The 18013-nt window shown below is 38.5% G+C and overlaps 1 protein-coding gene across 1 annotated transcript in view; it reads left to right on the top strand.

Annotated features, from left to right (window-relative positions):
- Window positions 1–18013, top strand: part of LOC103918340 (triadin-like) — a 126677-nt gene that overhangs the window by 12142 nt on the left and 96522 nt on the right. The window contains exons 2-3 of the mRNA XM_009325644.1: window positions 9648–9683; window positions 12642–12695. The gene's annotated coding sequence lies outside the window, so the exon portion shown is untranslated. The remainder of the gene's footprint in view (window positions 1–9647; window positions 9684–12641; window positions 12696–18013) is intronic.

An 18013-nucleotide genomic window follows, 5' to 3' on the forward strand; every position in this document is an offset into this window, starting at 1 on the left:
ACATTGGAACAGGCTGCCCAGGGAAGTGGTTGAGTCACCATCCTTGGAAGTATTTAAAAGACGTGTAGACGAGGTGCTTAGGGACATGGTTTAGTGGGCATGGTGGTGTTGGGTTGACGGTTGGACTCGATGATCTTAGAGGTCTTTTCCAACCTTAATAATTCTATGATTCTATGATTCTATGATTCTATGATACTATGAATAAGCTTTAAGCACCTTTCAGTGTCCCCTTTGCTAACTATTGTGAGTTGAGAGCTTTCAAGGTTATGCTGAGTACTGCTCAGCCCAGACCTGTTTCTTTGTGTTTGTTCTTTTCCATCTTTGACTGTACAAAGCAGGGAGTCATATTAGAAAGGCAAACGGTGAATGATGGTGGTAAGATCTGGTTGGCAAAGAATTAGAAATGTCAAGCCTTTAATAAATACAGAGAAAAGGGAGGAGGCTTGGGCTTGTACTGCAAACTCACTTTTTTATGAGTTGGCAAGAGAATCTTCCTTGAGCAAAGCATAGGAGTCATTTTAGTGTCTGACAGGCAATCTCTTCTGATGCTACATTGTCAGTCTTATAAAGAACTTTTTGGGGAAATGTGATACTAGAAATAATCAAGCTTGAAGGTGATACATATTCAATCTAAAGTCCACACAGGTAACCAACTAATCAGTTTGCCTTTGGACTTTTGGGTATGCAGAATGAAGTACCTGTGCTGTGCAAGCAGCTGGGTGGCATAGCTTTAATTAAAGAATCTAATTTATTGCATCAACCCTGTTTATGTTAGTCTGGGGATTAATGTAATGTTTATTTTTCCAGTCACATCCAGAAATAACAGGATTAGAATATGCCTATGCCTCAAACAACGCAAAGTTAATCTTTTTAATGAAGGGAAACAGTTCTGTGCCCTCAAAATAAGATGTACATCTGAGTCAGCAGGCCTGATATTTAGGATAATTATTCTATGTGAAACATCCATGCACAGATACATCAGCCAGGTTGCAATGACATACCTATGCAGTGCTATCTATTTTCTGCTGTCACTCAATGGACAAGTTGAAGGCTTGACCCACAGCTAAATAAAGTCAGTAGGAATCTTCAGAGTTTGGGATCAGGTTGATTTTCTCTCTTTTCTTTTGCTTTACATTTAAAAAGAAAAACTATATTTTCCCTTGACCTTGAAATGAAGTTTTAAAAGCTTAAGTTTTAATGAATACATATTTGATAAAGACTTTCATGTCACTTACTTCAGTCTCTTGGATGCCTTTCCCCTGGAAAGGTTCATAGACCAGAGGTATTCCTGACTTATAATAGGGCATCCTTTACACGTCATTCTTAGTTACAGTTATTTAACCTTTCAATAAATGTTCCCAATGGCCATGCTTTTTCTCTTGATCTGTTTTTCAAGCAGAGCCAACTTTGTGGCTTTGCTCTACGTAACTCCAAGAGACTAAGTCAGATGAAGTATTATTGATTGATCAGGATAATAGAATGGGCAGATGTTCTTAAGTGGAAGAGCCATACATGGCTGTGGTTATAAATGCATTGATTTTTAGCTTGATTGCAATAGGTTCTGCATGAGGTTGCTTTCTCATAGATTTTGCTTCACTTACAAGAATGTAATTAGACTAGTGTGTCACCTATAAAGATGAACAGATGGACATTACATTATTCAAGATCTCCCTTTTCACAGAGTGAGAATGCTGACTGCATCTATGTTCAGAAGTACAAAAAATATCTTCATCCTAGTAAAAATGTCTACAGGTGTCATCTGTACCTCCATCTATCCAACAGAAAGAAAGAATTTGAAATGTGTTGAGAAGTACAGAAAGAGATATCGCAAGGACGCATAGCATATATACACTTAACAAAGCCTATTCTGACTGTAAAAAAAAAGCCTCTTGTGAATCATTCAAAAAGTATTGGTGCTGAGCTTTCTTAAGAAAAATGTAGAGAGTGTATCCCCTATGCTGTTTCAAGAAAAGGTAAAAGATGCTGAAGAAGATTTTCAGCTGTTATAATATTTACACCAATTCAAATGACAGTTTATTCCAGGAAAAGAGCTGATTCTTAAATTTTAGGAATTAATGTTATTATCTGCATTTGCTACACAAAAAGCATTACCTTTTCCCTAAATGACTGCAGCTTGTGTAATTAACTGCACATACAGCTTCCTGTGTGTGGATGCCTGTGATCTCATATCGTGCTCCAGAGTTTTGCTTTTTTAAACCACTCCTGATGAATGCAGAAGGCAATGGAACATGTTTCCACCTTCTCTGCAGTGGGGGAGACTGAATCCATTTCAGCAATTACAAAGTAGAAAGGAGAAATCACTAATTAGTGGAACCATGAATCACTGGTACAGTTGAAATTGGCCATTCCCAAAGTGCAGGCTGTTTCTTACTACAAGTGTAACTGAATCACTTGTTTGTTCACATCCCTCTCTACTTGCTTTATTTTTTACTCTATTGAGTGAACTTTTTTAATGATCTTGGGAAATCTGTTTGAGGTGACATTTAGTATTTCAGCCACGCGCATTGCCACACAACTTTTTGGAAAGCTCTGTGGGCTTTAGGCTTCTATCTGCCTCTGATGCTGTGCTGTTCAGGGCTTGCAGGCACTCGGTGGCTGCACAGAATATAGAGCTCCTTTGTAAATGACGATGCACATAGTGGTGTGACGAGACAGTGCAGTGGCCAAGCAACACGCGCAAGGGCTAGTGATCAGAAGGGACTTGGAGACACCAAAGAAATTAAGAAATTATCTGAAAGCCTGCTACTGTGAGTGGGGAGAAAATAGAGATGATGGTGAGGAGAGAAGGCACCCTTCACAGAGAGTTGAAGGAAGGGCTTGAATATTTTTCCTGCTTCAATGGAAAATTATCTGTCAAAGTTTTAGAGTACTATCACCAATTTTCTATTGTAATCGGCATCAGAAGAAAGTTAGTTAGCTAGTTTTTCATAGTCCTAAATTCTTTAAACCCCTTTATATCCTACATTTGTTATCAGTACCTTTTGAGAATTGTTTCTTATAGTCCAGTCTCACGTTGCTTGAGGAAACTTGATTTTACCTTCCAGAAGTTCCACTTCCCATTTTCACCCAGCAACAGTAACATCATCTGCAGTTTCCCCTCACTTCATGTCCTACAGCCTGGAGAGATTTAAAAGCAAAACCTGCAGTCTGGGATTCAAGGCTTACTGGCCTCTGCCAATAAATTTCCCTCTTATTGCCAAGTTATTCTCAAAGGAAGCTAGTTCAGCTCTGGTGAGGGAGTTTATTGCTGTCACTGAATGGGTCAGGGAACAGCTCCGAAGCAGCAGTGGTGCAGTACCTTGCTTTTCCTTGTGCACATCTTCAGCCTCGCCAGTGCAGTGAGATGCCTTTCTTATGCTCACCAAGAAATGATATTTTGGAAAGGCAAGAGGAGTTTTTGTCAGTAGTTGTCACAGAGCATATGGCAATATCATGCTCAGTGATTAAGATGGGGAACAAAATCAAGTGTTGGTCCAAACACAGAATTTTCCATGTGGGAGAAATGTTGGTATTTCTGAACAGCTCTTTCATGCCAATGTGAAATTTTAGGGTTTGGGGAAAGTATGTTAAAAATTAGTCTTACATTAGCACGAGCAATTTTGATAGAGACTTCCTAGATTTTAAGCCCACTGAAAAGAAGAAACAATAGTGTTTTAATTACCTGTAATATGAAATTTTTAAAATCTTAATTGTAAAATGGAGATATTACAATAGAATGTGTAGGCACTCTGATAATATGCCCCTATATGTGGGCATCTGCTGTTTCAGAAGTGACTGAAATCAAAACAAAAAATACTCCCAAAAGGTCTGAGATGTGGTAAGATGACAATTACTTCATTAATGCCATACAATTAGCATAAAATTATCAAAAATAGTATAAATTAAAAAGCAACTCAGTAACAAAATCTTAAAGACAGTTCAGAATTGAACACTTCTCAGAATGTTGGAATATTAGTTGAAATCAACAGTATTTTGTGGAAATAAGTTTTAAGAACTCCAAGGAAATTAAAAAAGAAATGCTAGACCACAGTATATTTCAATAGGAGGTTTGAAAATGTTTGTTTAATTACTATATGTTCAATAGAAGTTCATTTTTCATAATGCTCAGCTATCTGGGGTGTCTTGCTCTTTCACCACTGTAAATCACATTAACTGCAAATCCTGCTACTTAATAAATTGTTTTTAAATTCTGGTACATCTGCTAGCTTGGGAGCAGATTGTACTGAGACTAGTCTCTAGGCGACTTTAATTATGTTTTTCATTCACATGATGGAAATTCTCACCCATCAGATACCACCTGCTATCATTTTTATTTCCACTCTTGTGAACTCTTGCTCAGGGCAGCAAAGGGAACATTAGCTGTCGTACTTGTAAGGTGCATTGTCTTAAAAGCTCTGCTGTTGTATTGCATTTGCAAAGCCAGAACCAAGCTCCCAAAGCATGCTCTCGATTGTGCTTTGGTCAGTAATAATAGCCAGAAGCCTTTTTTTTTCTGGAGAACCAGCACAATTTTGATTTCAAGACATTGGAAAATATAATTTCAATTTTCAACATAATTCTCTCTGAATCTTGAAGTTTCTGTTCATTTTTCTGCCCTCCTCTTTTTCTTCTCCTACTTTTAATTACAAAATTAATTGAATACCTAAGTCAAAATAAATGGTAGGAGCCAAGCAATGACGCAAGATTTGTGTAAGTCTTATTAGAAACATTCTTCTTTGAGTCAGCTGGTAGACCTATGGTCAGGTTGTGTGAGGCATCTTCATCACACAACTTATTTTCTGTGGGACTATATAGATCATTAGCCAATCAGTGGAGTTTGATTAAGTCCATTCTAGTATGTGATCATCAGCTAAAAGACAGAGAAGGTAGATGGCCAGTGCTAGCTGAGGTTTAGGATGAGAATTCCTAGTAACTGCTTAACATTCCTAAGTAGCTGCTTAACATTTTAAATTTCTCTTTAGTTTTTGATTCAGTAAATCATGTCTTTCAGAGGCATCTAGTAATTCCCCAGGGTCTTGGTGCTTAGTCCAGATCAGCCAGTACAGAGGAATCCTTGCATCCTTAGCATCTTTAACCTTCGCTATAGGGTTACACAATGTTTCATTAGAATATTAGTTACCGTTCAGTTCAGACACTGTGGTTGCCAACTGATGCTCAAATTAGTTTCTGTTTGTAAATTTGATATTACCATCATGTTCTTTGGTAAGCTTCCAAAGAGAAAGTTATTTTAGATGCAACATATAAAATAATGCTTCCGATAGTAAAAGTGGGTTTAGGCAGCTAGTTTAAACAGTGCATTGTTAGCAGAGCTATCAACACACTGTTTCTGAAATATACATTTATCTGAATAACACTTTTAATTTAAGATTTTTTTATATGCTTATACATATTTGAGGGAGAGATTTCTAGGAATAAAAAGCACAGAGAAGCCTTTCAAGGGAGTACAATTTGAGACCCATTTATTTTGCAGAACTTCTTTTTATATATAAAAATTATAGGTTGTATGGAGCTGCTGAAGATCTGCTGTTCTCAAATGTACAATGTACACTGTATTATAAATCCATTGTTATAAAAAGTGTAAAAGTTTTGTGAACCCCAGATCTAGAATTCACTTCAGAGCAATGTTTGAAATATTCCGTTTTGGAAGTTTGTTTAAACTCAACCAACCACACTCTGTCCTAGAGCACTGGGGCTTCCTTGTCTAATGGCTTATTACCAACCTCCTAGGGACTCACTGGCATGAAAGGCACTATATAAGCTTAGAGGGATTTTTTTTTCTTGCCCCATGTGTAGTTTAGATGTCATTTGCAGTTACTGTGTACTGCTAGCTTACTTCAAAAGAATGCTGATCGAGGCCCGAGGAAAAGATGGAGCTATGTGCTAAAAAGAGGCAAAAGAATAAAGTACTACTTTGCTGTTCTACTGAGATACATCTGTGCTGGCTGCCAAATGCTCATTCCTAGTTTAAATTCAAAATTGATTCTTTTAGCCTGTACAGATAAGAACAAAGTCAGATCATGTCTGTTTAAATATTTGGTGTTTTTAAATAAAATAATTTTTTAAAAAGTTTTACTGTACTTTAATCTTTTTCAAGAGTCAGTAAAAGAAAAACCTGTTCATTCACCTGGGAAGAGGGGAGCTTGTACAACCATGCTTGCTTTTTGAGAATACAGACAAGAATACAACTGTCTTCAAATATCTCCTGAGAATAACTGTAAAAAGAAAAGGGTGCTTCACAGTCCTCCACAGCTGACAAATGATTTTGTTAGCTACAGTGTTTAGCCTGTTAAAGCCTGTTGCAGGTGCTTTCAAAAAAGCCCATGGCTAGGGTTGTCAGAGGTATCCAAAAACTTTGGATTGCTCACTATTTGGGTGGTTTAAATAAGCCCTTTAAGAAGACCTGAATATCAAACGTGTCCTCAACAACTTCTGAAAAAATTGATGCTTCAGATTGGGCACTAAATTATCAAAAGTGTCAGGTTTTGAAGTCTTATCTCCTATAGTAAGTCTACTAAAGGGTTTTTTTTATTGCTTTACATTGTTGTAGAAGTGGGTCTTTTCTTGAAAATAAAATGTATTGCCCGTTGTTGGATATCAAATAGTTCTGTCACCAATACCAAGGACAGTCATAATGCTTTTGACCGTGCTACTGGTCAAGGCTGCTAGAGCGCCCAGACTGATGTTCATGTGTTATATGGGTCCTAATGAAGTCACACGGCTTCCAAGAAGTGTAGGCATCGTTCTCATGTCATACACTTGCGTTTCCTGCTGCCAGACTTCAGATGTAAAGCTTTAAAGAGAGAATGGCCTAAAGCTTTGGAGATTATACTTCCTAGGCTGATTGGCAAAGATGTGTTTAGGATAATGTTCATATGTCGCCTAACACTGGTGTTTGAAAAAAAGTTATTTCTTCTGGAAATTCCTCTTCTTAACTAACGCAAAAAACCAGACCCACCAAGAGGCCAGAGAGCTTGCTGTTGTTTTTAAGGACTATAAAAACCTGTTGTAATATAGGCTGCATTCCCCAACCACACTCCCATAGTTTAAAAGTTAAACCCTAGACCTGCGCAAAACAAAAATGAATGAGGCAAAATGCTCATTGACTTAACTTACACTAATATAACTCATTGTTCAATTCATTTTTGGTATTATTTTCCTTTGAGTTGTTTAGTTACGTGCTATTTGTGCCTTATAGCAGGTAACTACATTTAGAGACTTCAGAAGTCCTGATCAGTTTTTCTAAAATACGTTAGATCTACCAATTGTGTCAGTTCTTTGCAATTAGGTCATTTATTTCATTCAAATGTGAGGTGCCTAGATGTAAATGCTATATACCTTCAAAGGAACAGCCATGGTTCAAGGCTCTACAAAACCTCCTCTGGACAATTTTCTGTAAATCATTCCAGTCTAGTTGCAAAAGTATGGCTTTAGAAATCAAACTTTAGGCACCTTGGCTTAAAAAGAATAACCTAAGAGTAAAAATATTTACATTTTCATATCAATGTGTGCTATTTGAATCAGCTATTGGTAATTTTTATGCTCTTAAAAAAACAAAACAAAACAAAACAAAAATACACCCAAAAAACCCAAATTATAAGATTTTCTTACTGGAAAATTTGTCCAGATATTTACTCAGAACTTACTATATGTTATATAGTTTAGATGATGGAAAAACACATTGATCCTTGTAACATAAATTATGGCTCTAAAATATATTAAAGTATGTTGTCCTAATAAATGATGACTTATATGAAAAAAAGAAAAGAAAGAACTTGAGGGCTTTATTTAGATCCAGTCTGTTATTGTAAATGATCCTGCCAATTTATTTATTTTTTTTATAACCTCCAGCAGTAGAATATTGTGATAAATGATTCATATTGCTGCAATATACACCTTTTAAAATTTCCATATCTGGCAACTAATAGGCACTTCTTGAAGGTTTCAATAGGCTCCTTAGCCAGATAACATGGCTGAAAGCTGCCTCATGATTAATTTCATCTAAATGTGGTAATTATCATACTTTGAAGTAATGCCTGCAAAACATGCTTTCACAGAGAGTTAGTGGAAGCAGAGGATTAACCTAGAAACATTTCAGTTCAGAGCAGCATATCACCCAAATAGAAATGTATTTTCCTCTGAATTTTTCAAGACTTTTTATTACACTACTTGGCAGTCATTTGCATTACCTTATCTCATATCAACTTCTTCACAGCAATTTAGAGAGCAACAGAAACTGAAGCAACTTTGTATTATTATCAGTAATGGGATAGTCTTGGTTTTGCAAGCTACTTATTTTGGCAGCTTCTGCCCTGAAGTATTTCTTGTATTAGTGTTTAAGAGCACAATTAATTTATCATTCATGTATGTTGTGGACATAAACATTATCCTGCCTATATTCTAGGCACCCTATAGATTATTAGAGAGGATGTTCATTTCCTCATGGGCACCCAGGGGAGTAACTTCTACCACTACTCTGTGCACCTCTTTGCTTCCTGTCTCACAGGACCTCCATGAACAATTTCTTAGTTGTACAGGTGAGACTATGAAAAAGGTTCGTAAGGCCCCAAGTATGGTTATAAAAATGGCCTATTTTTGTACCCAGATAAAAGCCCTGAGGTGGAATAGCACCAAGAATTATAATGGAGAGAGAAGCTATGACTATTTCTGCCCACTTACATCTACTTAGTAAAGATTCCAAATCTTCTCCCAGACATCAGAAAGAAGTCCCACAAAAAAGTGGCACAAAAATGCCACCTTAACTGAAGATTAGACTGAACAGCTTAGTTAAGTCTCTCCGGTAGGCTGCCTGGCCATGCTGTATTTTGATACAGCCGAGTTACTTTAACTTTATTTAAATCAACCATGGACAGATTTTGCCTACTTTTACATGGTCCATATGTAGGACTGACTCAGTTTCTTCAGGTCCATAAGCTATTCCACATTGGCTCAGTTTTGGTAAGAGTCATATGTGTGCTCTTTTTCCACAAACATGAAAGAAATGCATTAGCTTGCTCTTTAACTGAACACTGGTAAAAATTTGGAGAAGCAGGGATCTTTCCTCCAGACTGGACTGGAGGGGTGGCTTGGATCCTCTCTCTCCTCTCTTTAGCTGTAGATCTTCCATTTGTTTTGGCATGTGGGAAATAACGTGACAGCTGGAGTTTTGGCTAGGTGTTATGTGGAGCCTTCCAAACTAGGCCTCCATTGTATGGTTGTCAACAGTTGTAGGAAGATAATGCCTTTCATTACACGTCTCTATTCTTAGGCTCCTAGCACATCTTCCCTTGCATTTCTGCAACCTGACAATGTGCACATGGTGAGCAACCATGGCTCAGCTAGTACATGTAAGCCATGGTAACTCAATCACATGTTGAATCTCACATATTACAATATTGAAATTAAACAAAAATGTCCAACGTTCACACAGGTTTTGTTGCATTTACACTTACACTTCAGGTTAAATTAGTGCAACTGTACCGTGAAACAGAAGTGAACTGATTCACTGCATCATTCAAATGCACTCTGCAGCAAATAAGTTGTTTCACCTCTAAAGCACACACTGCAGTTTTCTATCTACCTATACCCTTCCTAACTGTTTTCATGCATATGTTTTTTTTATCTTACAGATGAAAAAGAAGCTGCTGTGTCCAAAGAACTCAAAAGTAAGAAATTACTGTGCCATAGGTTATGATCTCTTTTATATGTCATGTAGTTTCAAACAGCACATTTCAATAATCAAAAATAATAGTTATTGAATTGTTGAAAATACAAAGAAGAAAGTAGCTACACCGTTTATAATTGAAAAATTACATGTTTAGACTTCAGCTGCCTCCTTCTTTCTAAATCCATTCTTATCCTACTTCTAATCCCACACTCCTCTGTGACTGACATTTTTGCCTTCCCCTCTTTCCTATCACTGTCTTCAAAAACAAAGGTTTCATGGGGAAGGAAATGCCAAATGAGGTCTCAGCTGAATGTGCTCTCAGTGGCAGCAGTTTCAATAAATGGGCTGTCAAGACTGAGTCCACATGCTGAGGACCACCAAATTTATCTTCACAAATGCAAAACAAGGGCCCTGCCTATCTAATTACCTCAGATTCAGACAGAGACTTCTGAAGCAGAAGAGAGGTAGGGGCTGGACTTTTCTGCATAAATAACCAAAAAATTATCTGAGAACATGGTATTGTTAACAAGGGAACTCTTACACCTTCCTTTTCTACAAACTTGCAAGCATCAATGCCTCAACACAGTAAGGATAATAAGACAGTTTCACTGGCAAGACTTCATCTGCTCAGATCTCTGTTCTGAAAGTACAGTATATAAGAAAAATTAGGAAAGCTATGGGGCTTTGAAATCTTATTGAAATTCGAGATTAAAGAATGCACTGACTCATGTCTTCATATATGATCTTTCCAGACCTGTATGGCAGAAGAATCCCCTGACATCCTCAGTTTTGCAGGAATTTATTAAAAGATTCCTTTTGGCAATGAAGAAAAGCTTATACATTGGTTTCCTACTCAAATTTTGCAGAAACATTAAACAAAAGATTCAATGGACTTACTCTACAAGTAATGTCCACAAGTAATAGTGGAACAACTGCCTGTTTGCAAGCAGGTCTTAAAGGATCTATTGATTTGGGCACATGATTCCTCTCATGGGAGAACTCCTCAGCAGCTGTCACAGCAAAACTTCCCAGCTCCATTGCATGAGTGAAATTTGCAGGGTGAAATTTTCAGCTGAAACTTGTTCATATAAAGATACAGAGTCATTAGCACTGAAATAATTTGTGAATTACATACTAAAAATCATATACATACAAAAGAAAGTTTAAAACATTGGCACTTTTGTTTCAATGCTATTGAAAAGTTAAATAAAATAAATAAATTACAGAAGGTTTTGGTCAAAAATATCCTTCATTTTAATTTTTTTCTCAATTAAAATTATTTTAGTTCAGAAATTAAGTATTTCAAATGAAAATAAAAATCTTCATAGAACAAAAAGAATCCTAGCTTAATTTGTTTTCACAGATGTTATGAACAAAAAGTGAAAAAAAGTCTCACTGGCCAGCAAGTTCTAGCTGAGAGCTCAGAAGGGAATAAATGCAGGAGTCCTGCAGTTTTGTATTAAGTCCATCTTGTCATCTGTAGAATGTGTGTTGGATCTCCTGCTTCTTCTGCAAGAACAGGCACTCAGGAAAGTAATACTAAGTAAACTCTTCTTCAAGGTCTTCTACATATTTCCCTGAAGGAGGGGTGAGCACCCGAAGTAATTATAATGCTGTGATAATAACTAAGTTAGGATATAATTATCTGCTGCAGACTTTAAATGGATGGAAACAAAACAATCCCACACATGCAAACTATATTTTGTTTTCATTCTGTTTCACAAGACAATCTGATGCATCTTTTATGAACTTCTCAAAAGACTGGAGGGGAAGAACTCAAAATTACTTTCCTGATTTAGCCATATTCTTATTCTTTCTAATAACACAGTGACAGATGTGAAGGATTAACTAACATTTTTTTGGCATTCTGAAATTCAGATTGTGATTAAAATGATTAATTATTTCCTCTCACAATATGGAAATGTGAATTTTAAGTTAGAAGATTTTCTGGTTGATATAAAAAATCCATTATGAAAGTGGGTGGAGTTTAGCTTATGGATATTTGTTAAATTATCATGGTTTAAGTACAGTCTGTTTTAATAGTTCCTGAGGGTAAAAATTATTAACTAAACACTAGTAAAGAGTAAATAAATCCAGTAGGCTAGTTAGGTTCTTCTATCCAGGGCTGAGATTCTCCACGTCTGCTTGGGGATGCACATACCTTTCATCATCTGGACCTTCATTGTGCAAGGAAATGTCCTACATCAACAAAGAGAGGATAGTGCAAATGACTCATGAAAAGACCAAGAACAGAGGACTACAGTTAAGCAGCCTGAGAGGGCCTGTTTCTCTGCTAGGAGAACCCAGCAGTTGCTCTTTCAAGAGCAGGATCAAACATGAAGTTGTTCTCCTAATGCTCCTCCATTCCTCAGGACAGAGAAAGATTCCTGGTGTAGCCATGTCTGTGAACGTACCTTGCAGAAGTAGCCCAATTTCACCTTTTCTCATCAGGGAGAGATTCAGATTAGGGGAAAGGATGCCACCCTGAATAGCTGTGGGATTCCAAGAAGCACCACTGCTGAATTCATCGCAGTGAATCCTCACCAGCTGCCATAGGCTGGTTCAGGACCATCTGCTCTCATAGCTGCAAGATCAAATGTGGAGGCTCCCAGCCCATAGCTGCTGCCTGAGTGGCAAGGCCATGCCCAAACCCCTAGATACGTGCTTTGCTCTGCTTTGCCAATAGATATTGAATTACTAGACAGAAAAAGCTAAAAGAAGTGATTCAGTGCCTAACGGCAAGAGTTTACTAGCCCTTCGGCTGGCTATTTTGTTGATGCCTTTGAGTTTACTGAAGGCAACTCAGCTCTTTTCTCTTTGGATAATCTCTTTGTCTAACTCTTCGGTGAAAAAATTGCTACAGGCTGTACCTTATTGGAAGCCTTTCCTCAGATTTCTGTGTTTTAAGATATAACGCTTTGTAGTAATTAGTTTAATTTGTTCCCTTTTTTTTAAGAGCCAGCAAAACCTCCTGCAGCCAAACCAGCCACCAAAAAAGCAGCAGCACCAGGTAAAGGAATAAAATGTTCACATTCTGTGTATTTCTTGTATTCTTGAACGAGCTCATTGCATCATAGCACCATCTGCTGGCTTATACAAAAGCCAGTGGTTTGGGTTTTTTTGTATGTTTGCTCTAAATTATTGTGATAATTTGTATGTGAAATCTTTGTTAAGAACAACAGCATTTGCATTGATCTCTAACGTTACGATTGCTTTCACTTTTATGGCAGATGTATGGTGCCATATTGGGCCATTCTGCAGGGCTTGAGACCAAAAAATTAATCTGAATCTAAAGACCAATTTAAAAAGCAATGTTTACAGAAATGAGTTTCCACCCGAAGCTGTATTCGGGCCTTCAAGAAGGGGATCTGACTTTTCAAAGTGCTGGTCTCACAGTAGGCTTTACAAAAAGGGAACTCTTAGATAATCATAAATATGCTCTGAAAAGACAAGCAAACTTTTTTAAACAAAATAATGGCACAAATTCATATCTGAATTCAGATTGGATTGTAAAAATGTACAAACTTTTATTGATTTCTTATCTGTTCTGCTTCACAGCCATCTTCAAAAATGCTACGTCACATTTCTGCTTAATGTAATAAAACCCAATATAATGAATAACAATTAAATATTCAGGATATTTGTAGTTTTCCTACATTTTAAATTAACTAACAAAAAAACAGGAATTTGCATGTGAAAATGTGATCAATATAAAACCATAATATTATTCTACTCTAAAGTAGGGTGGCCAATGCTGCACCAGGGTCTGTGCTGCTGAGCTGTACCTGGTGCTGGCATTGCAGGAGTGGCCAGCCCACTCCCTCTGCTGTTTCTTGCCTCCAGCTGATCCCACTATATGTGGCTATGTGGATCTATGTGGATCTGGGATCTGTTTATTTTCTTTTTCTTTTTTTTTTTTAAGATTATTCTCTAGTTGTCTTTCTCTAATTCAGACCTTTTCGGTGGTCTATCTGAGATCGCCTCCACCGAATAAGGGAATAATAGCTTGCATCAGTACGGGAGATTGGGAATTGGTCAAGGATCAGTGCAAGCCAGGAACATCTTCAGTTGCCTCTACCGCAAAAGGATCTGCAGGCTGGAATTGCAGTCAATATAGGCTAGCTTAGGGCATATTGTACAGCTGTACAATGTACTGTGTGAAGCTGGCTTAAGAAGAGCCACTTCCCCACCGATGCCCCCAGTCCCTGCCTGCTGTGTTTCTTTGATGCCATGTTCAGTTGTGCTAACACAGCTGGGAGAACAGTGTAAACCATACCATTGCCATGGCTTAGAGCTAAAAACTGTCCTAGAAATGTGTGTGTGTGGCAAGGTGTTCAGTCTGGATCATTTCAGTAAGTCTGGATCCACAAACACCTATATCCATGTAACTGATAATTTCTTAAAGCAGCTTTGTTGCCAAAGTGTGTTGTATAGCTAGACCCTTAGATGTCTCTACAGTACACTGCAGAAATCGTTATGTTATAACCATATGCTTATAATTAATTCATTCCACCTGCTTGCATCCAATATTTATGTTCATTTTTGAAAAATATTCCAATGAGTCTGCTTGTTGGCAAGAATGGTGATGACAGTAATCTGCTTAAGATAAAGAAAAGGGGAAAAACTGGCATGGCTTCTTATGGAAAAATAAAATTAGTTTGTCTGTTCTGACACATTTCTAAATATCTAGTTTGCCTTAAAAGTAATAAAGAGCAGTAGGTTTTGACTTCTACATTTTTGTTTCCTCTCCCCAAATGGCACTGTTCTCTGAAAATTAATTTGCCCCCAGAATAAGTCACCATAGCAAAATATTAAATGTGCTTGTTTGGCAACATTGTAACTAGACTGCTGCCTATTAGTACAGTAAATTAAATACATTATCCAATTTCATATTTCATTTTCTTCCACATATCTTATTACATCGCAACCTGTACCCCAGAATGCCTAAAGCTGAAGGTTTAGTCCTATTAACAGACTGAACAGACTGAGAGCACAGCTGGTCATCTTCCAGTGCTTCTACATCACATATGTTCCTGGTCTTAATGTCACTGGTGAAGAATACCCTGCCTAATACACTGTGCACTATTTTTGTCTCCATATATTTATACGGAGAAAGCAAAGAAAGTGAATGTGGAATTTGGAAGTCTATGAGAGCTTCTGCGTCTGGAAACTGATGGCTGCTCTAGGAAACCATCCTCAATGAATATCTGTTACTTGATTTTCAAAGTGGATATTTTCAAATGTAGTGTTTTCTCCAACTGGAAAAAAATTACCTCTCTGGAACCCAGCTGAAGCTTGGCTGGAGAGCATAGTATTTGGCTTTAAAGCAGAATAGTTTCATAGATATATGCAAGTGATGCTATTCTGAAGGGAGAAGCCAGAGCTGAAGATATTTCATGACACTAGTCTTCTGCAGTTACACTGTCTTATGATGTCCCCATCCCAAACTCTGCTGCCATTTCCTCTTCTTTCACCACGGTGCATCGCCTCCCCAGCTGTGCCAGCAGGACAGGTCTGAGAGTGACCTAGCCTTACAAAATATCTGCCTATCAGTTTTCCCTGAGGAGGGGCACAGGTTTCTTTCACAGGATTTCCTCAGGCACTCCGTGTACGCTGGGCCCAGCGTGCTCTCCGCAGGATTTCTCAGAGCCGGGGTTGTAGGTGTTGAGCACCTGCCTCATGCTGCCATCCTCTGCTAGGGTAGGCGGCTGGGAGGGAGACCTCCCTCCTTGCCCCCGTCCCTGGGAAGGGCTCCCCCACCGCTCCACGTACCGCACCCACAGCTATTGCTGACTCTCTGCCTGGTCCAGGTGTCAGCGGTGGGGCACTGACACATCACACCTGAGCTTGGTAAGTTGGCTGGGTCTGTTTTGGCACCGTGAGGAGAGCAAGTGCATGGCGGTGCAGGGCAGGGAAAGGAGCAGACGCTCAAATCACACCAGGAGTGCTTGCAACTGAATTAGCAGAAGGGTGACTGGGTTCCCTGACAGGCAGCAAGGAACCTCGGTGCTACTGAGCCCCGCACGCTCCCTTAGCTAGGGTCAGGGATGGGAAATGTGGGTGAAGTCTGTGAGTCCTGTAATGGGATAACCCCACATTATACACAACACTCCGGCACCTTCTTTAAGTACCAGTCATAGTGCTTTCCCCTGATGATTTGCCTGATTTAAAAATCAGATCTAACACTGTAAAAATTAAATCCTAATTGCAGCTTAGAATTTCCCTGGAATGCTCTTGCAATTTTTAATTTAATTTTAGAGTATGTTTAACAGATTTTGTACTGTCACCTAACTGCCTAATTACTGATTTTTAATGCCTGATTTTTCCCATCTTCTTCTCCACATACATGCCAAAAAAAAGTCTTATTCATTACTCCCTTTGGGTTCATAATAGAAACTCTTTTTGAGCACCAGTTCCCCTTTGAAAATCAGTGAAATTTAGTTTGGACCCAGAAAGAATAAAATAAGTATGACAGACAAATAGCCAATTTTAAGTGCTCATTACAAGGGGTAATGGCTTTAAACTGAAAGAGGGTAGATTTAGATTAGATATAAGGAAGAAATTCTTCACTATGAGGGTGGTGAGGCACTGGAACAGGTTGCCCAGAGAAGCTGTGGATGTTCCTTCCCTGGAAGTGTTCAAGGCCAGGTTGGACGGGGCTTTGAGCAACCTGCTCTAGTGGAAGGTGTCCCTGCCCATGGCAGGGGGCGTGGAACTAAATTATCTTTAAGGTCCCTTCCAACCCAAACCGTTCTATGATTCTATGATGTCAGCTGCATCCAATCTCTCAAACTGACTCTGTCAGTTGTGTTACAATTAGTATTATTTTATTATGCCTCTGATTTTTCCACTGTTGGTAAGAAGCAGAAAGAAAAAAAAGGGACATTTTTCTTTTTTTTTGATCTCTAACATTATGATAACATTTCCTTCTTCATTAGGAAATGAGTTCATGAGGTAAGTACACAATATTAGAACACAGGCTATACTGAAAAACCTGGTCAGAGGATTGGTTTAAGAGGTTCAGATCGTGCTGCTTAATGCAGGAAGAACTGTTCTACTGGTGATGGGAAGTATTTACTTAACAGACAAATTATTTTAATCCTTGGTTCAAGGTGAACAACAGTAACTAAAATGGGAGGAGGGAAGAATCTTTGTACTTGCTATATGGTATAACCAGTGCTATTCTACTTAAAAAGAAAGAAATAACACAAAGTTTATGGGACAGCAGGTATGCTTTAAAAGGGAGAAAAGGTTTGTTAAGAAGCTGACCTCGTTGGTTGTCTTTTAATGATCACCTATAGAACAGAATTAGGTAGAAAGGATGCTAAAAACATGTAAATGTTACAAAAGATTAATAAAATTCAGCACATCTATTAAATGATTTACCAACACAGTGGAACAGACAAAATTATCATGGATTCTTTTTCAGGTTTTTCACAGTCAGGTAGCTCTCTCGAGTCACACGTCAGGGATGTATTTTACTCACAACACCACATCCCCTCCATCATCCATCCACCTATTATTCTCTTATGTAGATATATTGCCCAAGAGAAGAGACATCAAAAACCAGTGTAAATTGTATGTTACACACCCCCATGTAAATACTTTTGGAAAGAGGAAAAGGAGAGGAAGTGTTTCTTTCTCTTTCTCTCTGTGCTGGTTTTGACTGGGATAGAGTTAATTTTCTCCATAGTAGCTAGTACGGGGCTGTGTTTTGGATTTGTGCTGGAAACAGTGTTGATAACACAGGGATGTTTTCATTATTGCTGAGCAGTGCTTACATAGAGTCAAGGCCTTTTCTGCTTCTCACCCCACCCCACCAGCGAGTAGGCTGGGGGTGCATAAGAAGTTGGGAGGGGACACAGCCGGGACAGCTGACCCCAACTGACCAAAGGGATATTCCATGCCATGTGACATCATACTCAGCATATAAAGCTGGGGGAAGAAGAAGGAAGGGAGGGATGTTCGGAGTTACAACGTTTTGTCTTCCCAAGTAATCATTAACGCATGATGGAGCCCTGCTTTCCTGGAGATGGCTGAACACCTGCCTGCTGATGGGAAGGAGTGAATGAATTCCTTGTTTTGCTTTGCTTGTGTGCGCGGCTTTTGCTTTACCTATTAAACTGTCTTTATCTCAACCCACGAGTTTTCTCACTTTCACTCTTCTGATTCTCTCCCCCATCCCACCGGTGGGGAGTGAGCGAGCAGCTGTGTGGTGCTTAGTTGCTGGCTGGGGTTAAACCACAACACTCTCTCACCATATGTGAACATGGCCCTAGTAGAGTTTGCCATCCTGCAATCTCTTCAGGATCTTATGTCTGAATGCCT

Source organism: Pygoscelis adeliae, unplaced genomic scaffold (assembly GCF_000699105.1).
Source record: "Pygoscelis adeliae isolate BGI_AS28 unplaced genomic scaffold, ASM69910v1 Scaffold54, whole genome shotgun sequence".
Lineage (NCBI taxonomy): Eukaryota > Metazoa > Chordata > Aves > Sphenisciformes > Spheniscidae > Pygoscelis > Pygoscelis adeliae.